At 38.1% G+C, this 13,395-nt stretch overlaps 1 protein-coding gene across 1 annotated transcript in view; it reads right to left on the reverse strand.

Moving 5' to 3' along the window:
• Positions 1-13,395, reverse strand: part of SGCD (sarcoglycan delta) — a 947,672-nt gene that overhangs the window by 502,098 nt on the left and 432,179 nt on the right. The gene's annotated exons all lie outside the window — the stretch shown is intronic.

Consider the following 13,395-nt stretch of genomic DNA (forward strand, 5'->3'; position numbering starts at 1 on the left):
TGTTGGGGATCCTTTCACAATGTATATATGTATTAAATCATCACGGTGTACTCTAAATATATCACAATTTCATTTGCCAATTTTAACTCGATAAAGCTGAAAAAACACTAAAATCAATATGTGACACAATGTCCCCCCAAAAGCACTCTTGATTAATCAGATTAAGTATAAAAGATGAAACTTCTTAGTTGTTCAGATCAGAGAATGAGGCTCCTTCTCTGTGGGTGGCTGATTTGTTTTCCTGTGAAGGAAGTAGACATTCCTTTATATCTTTGGTCAAAAGAAGATCCTGTGACAAGACTTGGAAATTAAGCCTTAAATTGGTGGTCAAGCGGACCCCCTACTCTCTCTGAGATGCTACTATGACCAGCCTGTAAGGTGGTCAGACATATCAGGACCTGTTGCGTGAGCAGGAGGAATGTCCCCGTGGCCAGAGCCACGGGGGAGCCACACATCCTGTAGAGATGACTAAATGAAGACATATCTACTACCTTGTGGGCCAGGTTACCTATTTTCACAAAATAACAAAGAATGCTGGAAAAGAGAAATAAATGTAGCTTGAATGCTCAAAATAAGCTATGCCACAGGGCTATCAGGGAGGAACCATGTGCTCCTCAATGGCTAGACTACTGAGATTTGGTGACTGAGACAGCCGTGAAACAAGAAAAAGAAGAGGAAGACAAAGAAGAGGAAAAGGAGGAGGAAGAAGCGGAAGAAGAAAAGGAAGAAGAAGAATCATGAAGCATAAAACTCTAGGTGCCCTTCTCCATGAATGTGCTTGAAGAATTAGGCTTCCATTATATTGAGAACAAATTCATTGTGTTGTTAGATTGTGTGAGACAGGTATCAGCAAACTACTACCTAAGAGCTAATAATACATTTTACATTTCTAAATGGTTAAAGAAGTAAAGAATATTTCATGACATGTTAAAGTTACAGGAAATTAAAATTTCAGTATCTGTAAATCACCGTTTGTTGGAATACAGCCCTGGTCGTTAATTTACATATAGTTTATTGTTACTTTTACAATGACAGCGTAGCTGCAACAGAGGCCACATAACCACAAAGCCTAAAATACACACCGTGGAGCCTGGGTGGCTCAGTCAGTTAAGCATCCCACTCTTGGTTTCAGCTCAGGTCATGGTCTCCCAGTTCGTGAGTTTGAGCCCCACATCAGGCTCTGTGCTGACAGCACGGAGCCTACTTGGGATTCTCTGTCTCCCTCTCTCTCTGCCCTTTCCTTGCTCATGCTCTCTCTCTAAAATAAATAAATATTAAAATATATATACACACTCTTGGGCCTATTATAGAAAAAATCATCAATCCCTATTAACACAGATAACCAATAGAGCTCTTTAAGGATGTGTGCCCATTATTAGAATTGTCTGATTGATCATGCTAAAATTTCACAGATATATCACCTCTAGGGCATCTGTCAAGTATCCAACTACGTCACCATCAGATTATGAGATCTCTCCTTTTTAGAGAAATTTCCCCAAAGTGATCAAATATAGGCCCTGTCTCCTTTATGTTCACCTTTCTTGTAGACTAATAACCCGCTGAAAAAGGAGATGTGGAGGCAGCTGTTTTTTGTTTTTTGGTTTTTTTCTATCTTGGATCCTTAGAAGTCACTTTCTACAGTTTATGTAATCTGACAACCTCCTCCATCATGATTCACTTTTAAATTGTATTAAAGCATATCATTTTGTTTATTTTTACAGTTTTCTGAAGGAGAGACAGATGGAACTTAAACAGGGAATCCCAAAACCCTCTGTTGGCTGTTGGTTGCCAGCCAGGCTCTCCTGCAGCTGAGCTGTGAAAGTGATTGGCTGGTTCCCACTGAGCCCCAAGACCCATTGGTTGCTTCCCACTGAGCTGTGATCCTGATTGACAGCTTCACAATCTCACTCCCTGGGCTTTGTCTGTTATTTCTTGCCTTTAGCAGTGCACCTGCATAGCTGCTAAGAGTGGAAATGAGAGTCATGAGCCACATCTCAAAGTTTTGTGTCCTTTGTGTTCTCTCAAGGAAATAGGTGGGAGGAGGAAGAGAACTCTAGCAATAAAAAAAGGAGAGAACTACATATTGGGCATATGAAATTAATATCGTACAAACTTTGGGTTTTAGACTCAATCTAATAACATATTTAACATATTTTGAACGGTAACTTAAGAGTCTTGGGAAGATGTCGTCCTAGACTTTAGATACATACATTCTGGAAACTGCAAATATGTATTCATATTATAAATCAATAAACTGTCACCTTTATTAATTTACCTTTTGTTATTTTGATGTGATGAAATCCATCCCTCAGTGCTTAATCCCCCAGCAGTAGATTAACTGATAAGAATCTAGAATCTGGACTCCAAACTGGGATTATACCTTGATGTCTTCAAGATCCCCACTTTGGGATCTTGATTTCGGGATCCTGATAATCTTTTCTTTTGACATCTCTACAAAGCATAGTTTCAATTACTGTAATAGGAATCAGGTGATTCTGAATTATCATCCTAACCGTCATCTTCTCTGTACTATTCTATAAAACCAAGATCCTACCACATAGCTCCCATCTTCTAAATAAAAATTAATTCATCTTACTTAACCAAGGAGGTGCAAAACTTGTACAATAAAAACTACAAAACACTGCTAAAGCAAAGAAAATCTCAACAAATGGAAACGCAACTTATGTTCATGGGCTGAATGACTTACTAGTGTTAATACTGTTAAGCTGTCAGTCAATACTACCCGAAACAATCTATAAATTCAATGCAATCCCGATCAAATCCCAATAATTTTTATTTGAATAAATGAAAAAAAAAAAAAAACCTCCCACGGTGCCTGTGTAGTTCACTTAGTTAAGCGTCCAACTCTGGATTTTGGCTCAGGTCATGACCTCACAGTCGTGAGATCAAGCCTCTCACTCTGCCCCTGCCCTGACCCCCAGTCTGCTTAGGATTCTCTCCCTTTCCCCCACTCACTCATGCACATGCTCTCTCTCTAAAAAGTAAAAATAAAAAATAAATAAAAATGAAACGATCCCATGCCAGAATTCATGTGGAATCTTAAAAGATCCCAAATAGCCAAAATAATACTGAAAAAGAACAACACAGAAAGACTCATACTTGCTGATTTCAACTTGTACTACAATGCTAGTCCCTAATTGGGATCCATAATTGATCCCAGTATAAAATATAACTCAAAATGGATTAAAGACCTAAATGTAAAACCAGAAACTATAAAACTTTCAGAAGAAAACATAAGATTAAAACTGTACACCATTGGATTTGGCAAGAATTTCTTGAATGGGACATCAAAGGCACAAGCAAGAAAATTTTAAAAAGTCGAGAAATTGGACTTCATAAAAAATTTTGTGCAACAGAGTACACTATCAACAGAGTAAAAAGACAAGTCATCAAATAGGAGAAAATATTTGCAAATCATGTATCTCATAAGGGATTAACGTCTAGAATTTATACAGAACTAAAACTCAATAAGAAAACAAACACACAATTTTGAAATGGGCAAAAGACTTCAATAAACATTTCTTCAAATAGAATACGGCCAATAAGCACATGAAAACATGCTCAATGTTACTAATTATTAGGACGTACAAATCAAAACTACAATGAGATATGACCTCATACCCTTTGGGATAGCTAATATTTAAACAAATGGGTTAGCAAGGATATGAAGAAACTGGAAGGCCTGCTTACTATTGATGTAAATATAAATGGTATACCCACTGCGGACAACAGTGAGGTGGGTTCCTCAGATAATAGAAAGAAAATTACCCTATAATCCAGCAATTCCATTTTTGGATATATACCCAATTGAATTGAAAGTAGGGCCTCAAATATTTGTATTTGCACACCTATGGTATCTATACACCCATGTGTGTAGCCGTATTACTCACAGTGGTGAAAATAAGGAAACAACCCAACTATCCACCAAAAGATGAATGGATAAACAGACTGTGGTATGTACATACAACAATGATGAAGCCTTAAGATGTAAGGAAATTGTAACATCTATTACAATATACATGGACCTGAACATTATGCTGAGTGAAATAAGCCAGTCCCAAGAGAACAAATATTGTATGATTCCAATCATGTGAGGTACTTAGAATAGTCAAAATGATAGAGGCAGAAGTGGAATGGTAGTTGCCAGGGACTGGGGAGGGAAGAATGGGGTTGCTATTTAATCAGCACAGGGTTTTAGTTTTACTAGATGAAAAGGATATGGAGATAGATGATGACAAAGGATGTGCATCACTGTGAATGTACTTAATACCACTGAACTGTGCACTTGAGTGTTAAGATGGTAAGTTTTTTGTTACGTGTATTTTGCCAGGTTAAAAAAAAATGAGGAAAAATGAATTCACCTTTTGACATACCTAATTCATAGAACTATTGTGAAAATCAATGATCCGTTATTTAGTATAGGACATTCCCATGAAAAGTATAAAAATCATACGTATTCAGAGTGGTATTACTTGAATCATTTTTTTTTTTCCAAAATTAACTCTATCAGGTTTACAGTTTTTATCAGGTTTTCAAGCCTTACAGAAGGCAACAGCAGTTACCACTCCTAATGGATTTGAACTAGTACAGGAGACAAATTCTTAGAGCTGGCCTGGGTCCTTTAACGTGGGGCATCTTAAAGTGTGAACTACCATCTGTATCCTGCTCTACCCTTCTTTCCCATAGCACCTATCGCCTTCTAACATAATATGATTTACTTAGCAATTGTGGTTTTTTTTAGTTTTTGTCTCTCCTGTTTAGCTCCTCATGAATGGGTCTCATTGTCTATCATGTTCACTGATATATGCCAAGCCCCTGGAATAATGTCAAGCACATAGTAAGTATGACAGCAGATATTACCGATTTCATCAATTTTTACCTAACCCAAGTAGTTATCATTAAGTTATATAGGGTAAAACATAGACGTTCATCTTTATTCAGGCCCTCATAAGCCTAATACCTTCCAAAGGAGTTATTTCTAGGCAGGTGCCTTTTTGTTCATTTTGGAACTGTCTGAAATACACGGTAGATGGGTCGCCAACTTATTGAATTATTTAATCAATATTTATTAAGCACCTACTATGCACTAAGCCCTTTTCTAGATGATTTCCTCAATTACATTCTCTCTGTCCAAGCCTGATTATGGACTCCTGGGTTGCTACTACTAATGCAGAAGATTTACATTGTAAGACAAACTTTCAGGTGCACATCACCATTTGTATAAGATAACTGAACTAGTCAGGTGATGTAATCCTGTCTGAGTCAGCTTCCACTCTACTCGAGGTTAATAGAATACAGCATGAAGCCCAAACGCTGATTTTTCATAAATATGAGAAAAGAAATTAACTAGACCTACACATTATATAGATTGCAGGTATGGTTCTATTTTTGTCACTATCTTCCAAAGGAAACCCAGTTGCAATGAACAACCATTGAGTGAATGAGAAAATGCTCTAATGCTTTTCCCCCAAAGTCCCCAAACACAGAACCAGCGGCCTTTAATTGTGACTCATTTACTTACTGTAATATTAAAAAAAAAAAAAAAAAAAAAAAAAAACAACTGCTGTCATGTGGAGCTTTGAGATATCCTGCACTCAATGACATGTTCTTCTGTTTGTACATTAGAAATGGCATACAACAGAACCTAACAAACTTCAAAACTCCAGTGCTTTATGGCTCCTTTTTTTTTTTTTGGCCTCATTTATTTTCCTGATTTATTCTTGTCCTTTCGTGCCCTTAGTCTCCTCTGCTTTGTCTTCAAACATCTAATTGCCATGTGTTCTGATGGATAAGCCCGTCTGTGGGCTCCTGTTTTCAGTAATAGCAGCTCTCTCCCTTTATCACTCTTTTTACAAAGGAGATTTTCCTAATTAAATGATCTTTGCACTCGTCATTTCCTAACTCTCATTTCATATCTGCTTTGCTAGATGATCGCCAAGGTCCCCTTCCAGTTCTAAAATTCTATGACATTTGTGTGTGACAAATACTAAGGAGATCATAGAATTCATCATTCTCTTCTAATTTTTTTTTAGTATTACAGCCTGCTTTCTCATTTCAGTGATATTTTACAGTCAATTTGCCTTCAGATTTTTCTCACAGAATCTTTTCCAACAACTGGAGGTTTTTTAGCTTCCAAAAACATAGAACATCTGTGTCACTGGCAAGTTCGCCATAGGCTGCCTTAATGGTAGGTGTTGAAAGAGCTAGAACTTTTGGTGTATCATATGTTAGAGGAGGCACATAGACAGCGATGAAAACCCCCTTCTTCCTGACTGAACCCATGGCAGACAGGGCCCATGGCTTCTAGAAAACACTTCCAGCTGAGGAAGGAAGTAATCTCAGAATACTTTTACCGTATAGGAGGTGTCAGGAAACCATTCCTAATGAATGTGAGTAGGTAACTGGAAATGAGACCTGAGAACGGGCTTGAGTCAGCCTTTAAACCAAACTTCTCCAAGGATGAGTTACTGTCTTTTTCCTGCTCTATTTTTACTTTTCCACAGAACATATTACATTCTAACATATAATTTACTTAGTTGTCATATTTATTATTTTGTCTCTCCTGCTAAAATACAAACTTTCCAAGGCCTGCAAGTTCTGTCTTTGGAGGTCACTGACACACGCCAAGCATCTGGAATAATGCCAGGCACACAGCAGGTACTCAAGAAACAGGTCTAATAAAGAAATGAATGATTTCTTCCTCCACCAGCATCCAAATCTCAGGGTCCAGCCCAGAATGAAGTGAATGAGGCCTCTAGGGTGCAAAACTTAAGGAGGCACTCACCCTCAGGGTCAACACTGCCCAAACATACCCTCAGGGAGCCAAGAGGACTCCCTCAATTTTGCATCTCAGGCACCTCACTTGCCTTGCCCCAATCCAAGATCTGACAACCATCATTATTAAAAATACACATTATTTTTCCCACCATACCCTGTACCTATTAAATCACAACCATTGTGGGAAAAATGGTGGCTTGGAATTTCACATGTCATGAGCTACTTGGTCATTCCTACACACAATTTTATTTGAGAATCAGTGCTTTAAATTCAGCAGCACTGCCAAGAAGACTTTTTCCCTAAACCATCTTGAGCCAGTTCGTTCATTTCATTCAAGGCCCTTCATGAATTTTGTGTAGCTTAGCTTTGCCCTCTTTTCCCTGACAGAGCTCTGATAGTAGTTAATGTATCACCTTTTCATGGCCCAGAACACTGCTCCCAACATGACTATATACTGCACCTAACTGTCATATAATGCCGTTTGATGTATACCACCATTGCCACTCACATATGAGGAAATTATGGCACAGAAAGGTTACAAGTAAGTCACCTGTGGTCATGCAGATTCATAGAGACTACATTCTAGACAGAATTCCTTCAATATTCTAGCTCCCAGGGAATTGCTGTCATGCAATTCCTAGATCCTCTCAGATTTCTTCTTTACTCAGGTATTCTCTTTATTGAGAAAGCTTTTCCACTCATTCTTCTGCCAAAATCATCCCCATTAAAACCACACCCATTCTCCATTATCCAAGTAAAATTCCAGTTTCTTCAGGAAGCCATCTTCAAACACTGTGGTGTGAAGTATCCTTCCCTTTCTTGTGGTCATTTAACTTGGTTTCTCTCTTGTTTACCCTAAATTAGGTTTGGTGCAGAACTAACCAGATCTGATTAAATATTTTGACACACTAGCCCTTATCAAGCCTTATTTCCTCTGCATGTTGTCCCTTTCTCTCATTAAACCACCACCCATGCTATTCTATACTCCCTGCTTCTGAAGAAAAAAATCACCATGAAGAAAAAAAAAAAAAATAAGTAAGTAAACTCTTGGCTCTTGAGTTTCAAAAGTCCAGCACATTCTCCTAGAGAAGAAATTACTCATGAGCAAAGGCCATCAATTAGAGAAATCTTTTGATGAGTAGAGGCCTCAGCTTTCTGGATGACTTGTAATTCCACCCACCCAGTTAGATAAAAATCCCCAACTTGGATGAGAAGTAGAGGGGAAGGCAAGGAATAAACAGAGATTTTAGGTTCATAAAGAAGGGGAGCCCCACAACAAGTGCAGATGTGACAAATCTTATTAGTTTAGAAAGACAGGAGAGCAGCAAGGACCCGTACATCAACTGTAGACTGGAGCCCAAGAAAGCAGCAAAACTCTAGAGAAAACCTGTCGCTGTACATGCAGGCAGAGGGGGCATGATGCACACAGAGCATGACTCAGGGTAACAAATCAACTAATTTTGCCCGAAGCAGAATCAAACCAGACAGTGCCTTAGTGTTAAAGGTGCTTTCTTAGACTAAGGTGGCATTTAAGCAGCAAAATGATTTCACATGCCCCAAAGCAGTTTGCCAAGATCTGAGGAAAAGCTGTTCTTGAATGGTAGGGATGATGAGTGATTCCACAGTGTCTAGAATGGCCAATGGGCCACATGGCAACAAGAGTATCATGCATGTATCAGCATTGACAGATCATGACCAGTCCATTTTCATGACCCATCCTCCACCAGCCATGATCCTGACACTTTAGAACTTGGACAGTTGTCCCCATGTTTATATCTTACATTCCCTTTGTACCACAAAGTTTCCCTTGATTATGATCAGCTCCCTGGCTCAAGCCCCGGCACAGGGCGTGCTCGACACATTTATGTATATGAATCTCATAAATTTGAAAATGGATATTTTTGCCAGGAAAACCCTCTAATGACATGAATAGTCATTAGAGTGGCCAATGACAAGATCTGAGAAGTGGATACCTCTATCATGGCTGTCTAATCATAGCTGTTTGGTTCAGATCAAAAACACCCCCACATCCCGAGTTCTGGAATACGCAGCAGTAACAAACAGTATAAAGAAAGCACGTGAGAGATACAGCTATTTTACTTTGGTTTGTAAAAATCAAAGTCCAATGAATTCTTAAAAGACCCACAAAACAGTGACATTTGCTGAGGCTCCACCAGAGATGGTCTCTTTAAAATTTAAAAAAATGAAACACATGGTTTCTGGCGAGTTTTCCTTGGGGAAAGTTAGATGTTGGACTATCCTTAACTTCAAGGTAATTTATACATTTCAGACAACTGAAGGCCTTCATTTTTTGATCAAGGGAAAAATATATATATATCAATGTATAGATTTTTTTAACATTTATTTATTTTTGAGAGACACAGAGAGACAGAGTATGAGCAGGGGAGAGACAGAGAGAGAGAGAGAGACAGACAGACACACTAGCGCACGTGCGCGCGCGCGCGCGCGCGCACACACACACACACACACACACACACACACACACACACAGAATCTGAAGCAAGCTCCAGGCTCCGAGCTGCCAGCACAGAGCCCGATGCAGGGTTCGAACTTATGAGCTGTGAGATCATGACCTGAGCCGAAGTTGGATGCCCAAATGACTGAGCCACCTGGGTGCCCCAATGTATAGATTTTCTTTTTAAAAAAGGAATACATAGCTGAAATGAGGATAGAAAAAAAATGAAAGGAAAAAGAAATAGACACACTACATAATAAACCAAGTCATCTTACGTTCTGACTGCTACCACCATTGGAACATTTGAACCAAAAGACTTAGATTTCAATTTTACGAATAAAATAAAATTCAGAGACTGAGTTAAAAGTAAAGATATGTGAAAAGTGAGACTCCATGGGAAATAACAATTCCTTGAATGGGTGTTGAAAGCTTATCAGAGGACTTAAGAATACTGAACATTGGAGTATGCATCCCAAACCTAGCTTACTTTGTAAATTTGTTGTTTTGTATAATTAACCTTTCCAAAGAAATAAGATGCAGGACCTGATCTCAGCCTTAGGACAACATCAGGAAGCACTAGGTCACTTAGGTGTTTTTGATGTAACTGGCATCACCATGGGCTAGTGATCCTCATGTTATTTGTTTTCTTATCCTGGGGGTTTTGTCTCCTGCTTGTAGACATGATGAATTCTTGGCTGCAGCAAACTAGTAGCAATGGAGGACCTCAAGGGGTAGGGATGGCATGGTCTTCAGAACGAGCTGTGTTCTTCTGGATTTGTATTTAATCAAAGCCTCATTAGTAAGATACTCCAGATTTGGGATGTTTTTGAGAAATCTCATGAGTTTCAGACAGGGGAGGAAAAGGGAAATCAATAAAAATATGAGGGCACATTACAATAGCAGCGTTTCAGGAGGACTGAGGCAGGGATAGCTTCTTAATTCCAACTATTTTTAAAAATTATTTCATCATTTAAAAATCAACTAATAAGATGACTAGAATGAAAAACATCTGTGCCCTAGTCATCCATCCTTCCCTAGCTTCCCACATCCAGAGACACAATTTTCAACCCTTTTAGTTTTTCCTTCTAGTATTTGCCTTCATGTTTTCAATTCACATGAGTATATTTCAGTTATCAATCTTCCACGTTTAGCTATTACTCATTGATGCTACTAAGTAAGATGGCAGTTTAACTCTCTACTACCACCAGCCACCTTCACACCCCCACTAGTTTCCCTCTCCTTCTTCCTCTTGGTATAATTCAATCACATCTTTAATAAAATCCATATGTGGTTTTTAAAAACATGATTACGACTATGTAAATATTTGTCATTACTAAGCTATGTCAAATACTATTTCAATTCCATTCCAACACTCCATTTTTCCTTGAGTTAATTGCCTCTTTTATTCTTTATATGTTTGTGTTTCTTTGAAAAGTGACTAACATTTGCCTGACAGTCCAGTTATTGACCTCTAGGACAATGGCCTCAGCTGGAACAACTGGGGTAATATGGCATCTGCTCCATGTAGTTCTTCCAATGGATTAGCCCAGATGTGTCATCTTGGGTTGGCCGGGGGAAAAAAAAGCAGTAGAGATGTCCAACTCTTTGTTTGAATGATTTGCCTAGCATTTACTTCTGTTACATTTGCTAATATCTCACTGGTCAAGACAAGTCACAAAGCTAAACTCAAATTCAAGGGGCAAGAAATTAGACTCTGAACCTTTGGCAGGAAAACTGCCATCACATGGCAAATGACTACAGACAAAGGAAGGGAGGAAGAACAAGGACCATTACTTTAACTGGTCTTTCACAGTCATGAATCAGGTGACCATATTCTGAATGGGTCTGTTTCTGATTCTCTAGCTTCTTCTTTTCATTTGTCCTACTCAAGTCAATACTCCATCTGAATTAGTGGAGCTCTGTAATACGCCTTAATAATTTGTGTTCAAAAACAAAAACAAAAAAACCCACAAGCCAAAAATGCTATCAGTTAGACAAAGCACCCCAACCAGTGCTTACTACATAATCAGTTTCAAAGTCCCCCAGAACTACAGTCTTAACAGTCAGTCAGAAATTGTTCAGCAGCACCAAAGAGTGCCACATGGGTCCTCCCCATCCCTCAAAGAGGAGATGATCTGCACCCTAGAAGATGCGTTGCCTGAAACAATCTTTTTCTTTTGCTTCAATTTCTTTGCCCCCTCCTGCTTCCATTTGGTGCAGCTCCTTGGACTGTCGACTTGTTACATGGGGTACTGCTGGATTCATGAACCATTTAATAAAGCCAATTAAACCTTCAAATTTCCTTGGCTGAATTTTGTTATTTAACACTTGTAATGTTAAATCTTAGAATTTGTTGTTCTTGATAATAGCCTGGACTATTTTTGGCTCTTTTCATTTCCATATGAATTTTAGAATCCAGTTTTGCTAATTTCTGCAGAAGTATCTCTTGGGATTTTAATTGGGATTGCACTGAACTGCCAATGTGGAACTTTACCTGAACCCTGTGCTCCTGGAAAATAGCAAAGGTCAAGATATCTCCCTACCCTTTTGTTCCAAAAAAAGAGCTTACTTCAAAGAATTATCTTCCCTTAATGACTTGAAGAAGATTCAAAGGTGCCCACCTTATTTACCCAGGACAAATCAAGATACAGACCCTCAAAATTACCATTTCTTTGATTCAGAAATGATGCACTGATCTCTTTGCACTCAGTGACTAATCCGGGAAAAATGGATATATACATCCCTTGTGTTTTTTTAATATGTTTGCATGTTCAACTATGGTATCGTCTGAAAAAGTTGGAAAATCAGGAACTTATTAATATTCAACCACTCACGTGGGAGGGATAGAGTAAAATGTATAATCTTTATAGAGGAAAAATCATTATATGCCCCACACATCCATAATTTGACCAAAGATATTTTCTTAGAAGTGATGTTTTCAGGCACTAAATTCATTAAGTATGCAATTATGTATATACTGGAAGATTTACACAAGCATTGTTTTCAATAGAGGAAAAAAGGAAACAGTTCAATTCTCCAACAAAAGAGGAATGGATAAATACAACTATATTCATTGCTAAATATGGTATCAGTACATTAGATTTTTAAAAAATAAAACCACACATAAAATTTTTGTTGGAAACATTTATATGTGTATACATGCATTTAAAATATGAAAGCACATATTAAAATGTTACTAGTCAACATCTGGTGAACTACACAAAATGTCTATAAAATATAAGCTGATATAGGTGTTAAAAATAGCACCACAAGGAAACAATGATGAAAGCAGGAAAGAGGTCAATAGCCTTTATTTCTACTTGATTCTGAAAAGTTGTTATTTATCAGCCTAAGACTGAGGTTTAGCTTTGGTTATTCACTTCCAAAAAGAGTAACTGAGCACTGGACCCGTTAGAGAAACATTAGCGGTAGGAAATTTTAGACACTGTTAGAAGCTCAAACAATATATATATTGACAACCATTAATAAATTCAATTAAGTGTGGGATCTGATCTCTGTTATACCACCTGTCTTCATGATGATTACCATCTGTTAAGCATGTATGTGGCCTGACATTTGCTAAGTATTTTGCACCTATTAGTTGTCCCTAGAATTCCGTAGAAGAGGAAAACTAAGGCTCTGGGACTAATATGTATCATTTACTTTTATATATAAAATTGCATTAAGAAATTCACTTACACATTTGTTGTATGTATATAGCAAGTCAAAGAAAATTAATCTGGATGTATAGACAGATGTACCTCTCTAATTGGCCAAAGGGGTTTGCTGTGACTTCTTTCATATTCATCTGTTCCTGTTTTGAAGTGCGCTCAAAGAAATAAGGTTTGGACATGCCGGTGATGAACTGAGGCTGTAACAGAACAGGGCAAGCTATTTCATTATAAATCTTTTCAGTCCATGTTGCTGCCCTTGAAACATTATCAAATAGCATTCCCTTTAGTTACCATTTAGACAAAGGGTATAAAATTCATGCTAAGCTCTCCCTGCCCTAATGTCATCGCTCTTCTCTGTATCTTCTCAAACTGGTCAATGCTCTGCATTGAACAAATACCGTGTTCACAAGACTGCCCTGCCAAGTTAATCAGTGACAAGAATCAGAT

Source organism: Leopardus geoffroyi, chromosome A1 (assembly GCF_018350155.1).
Source record: "Leopardus geoffroyi isolate Oge1 chromosome A1, O.geoffroyi_Oge1_pat1.0, whole genome shotgun sequence".
NCBI lineage: Eukaryota > Metazoa > Chordata > Mammalia > Carnivora > Felidae > Leopardus > Leopardus geoffroyi.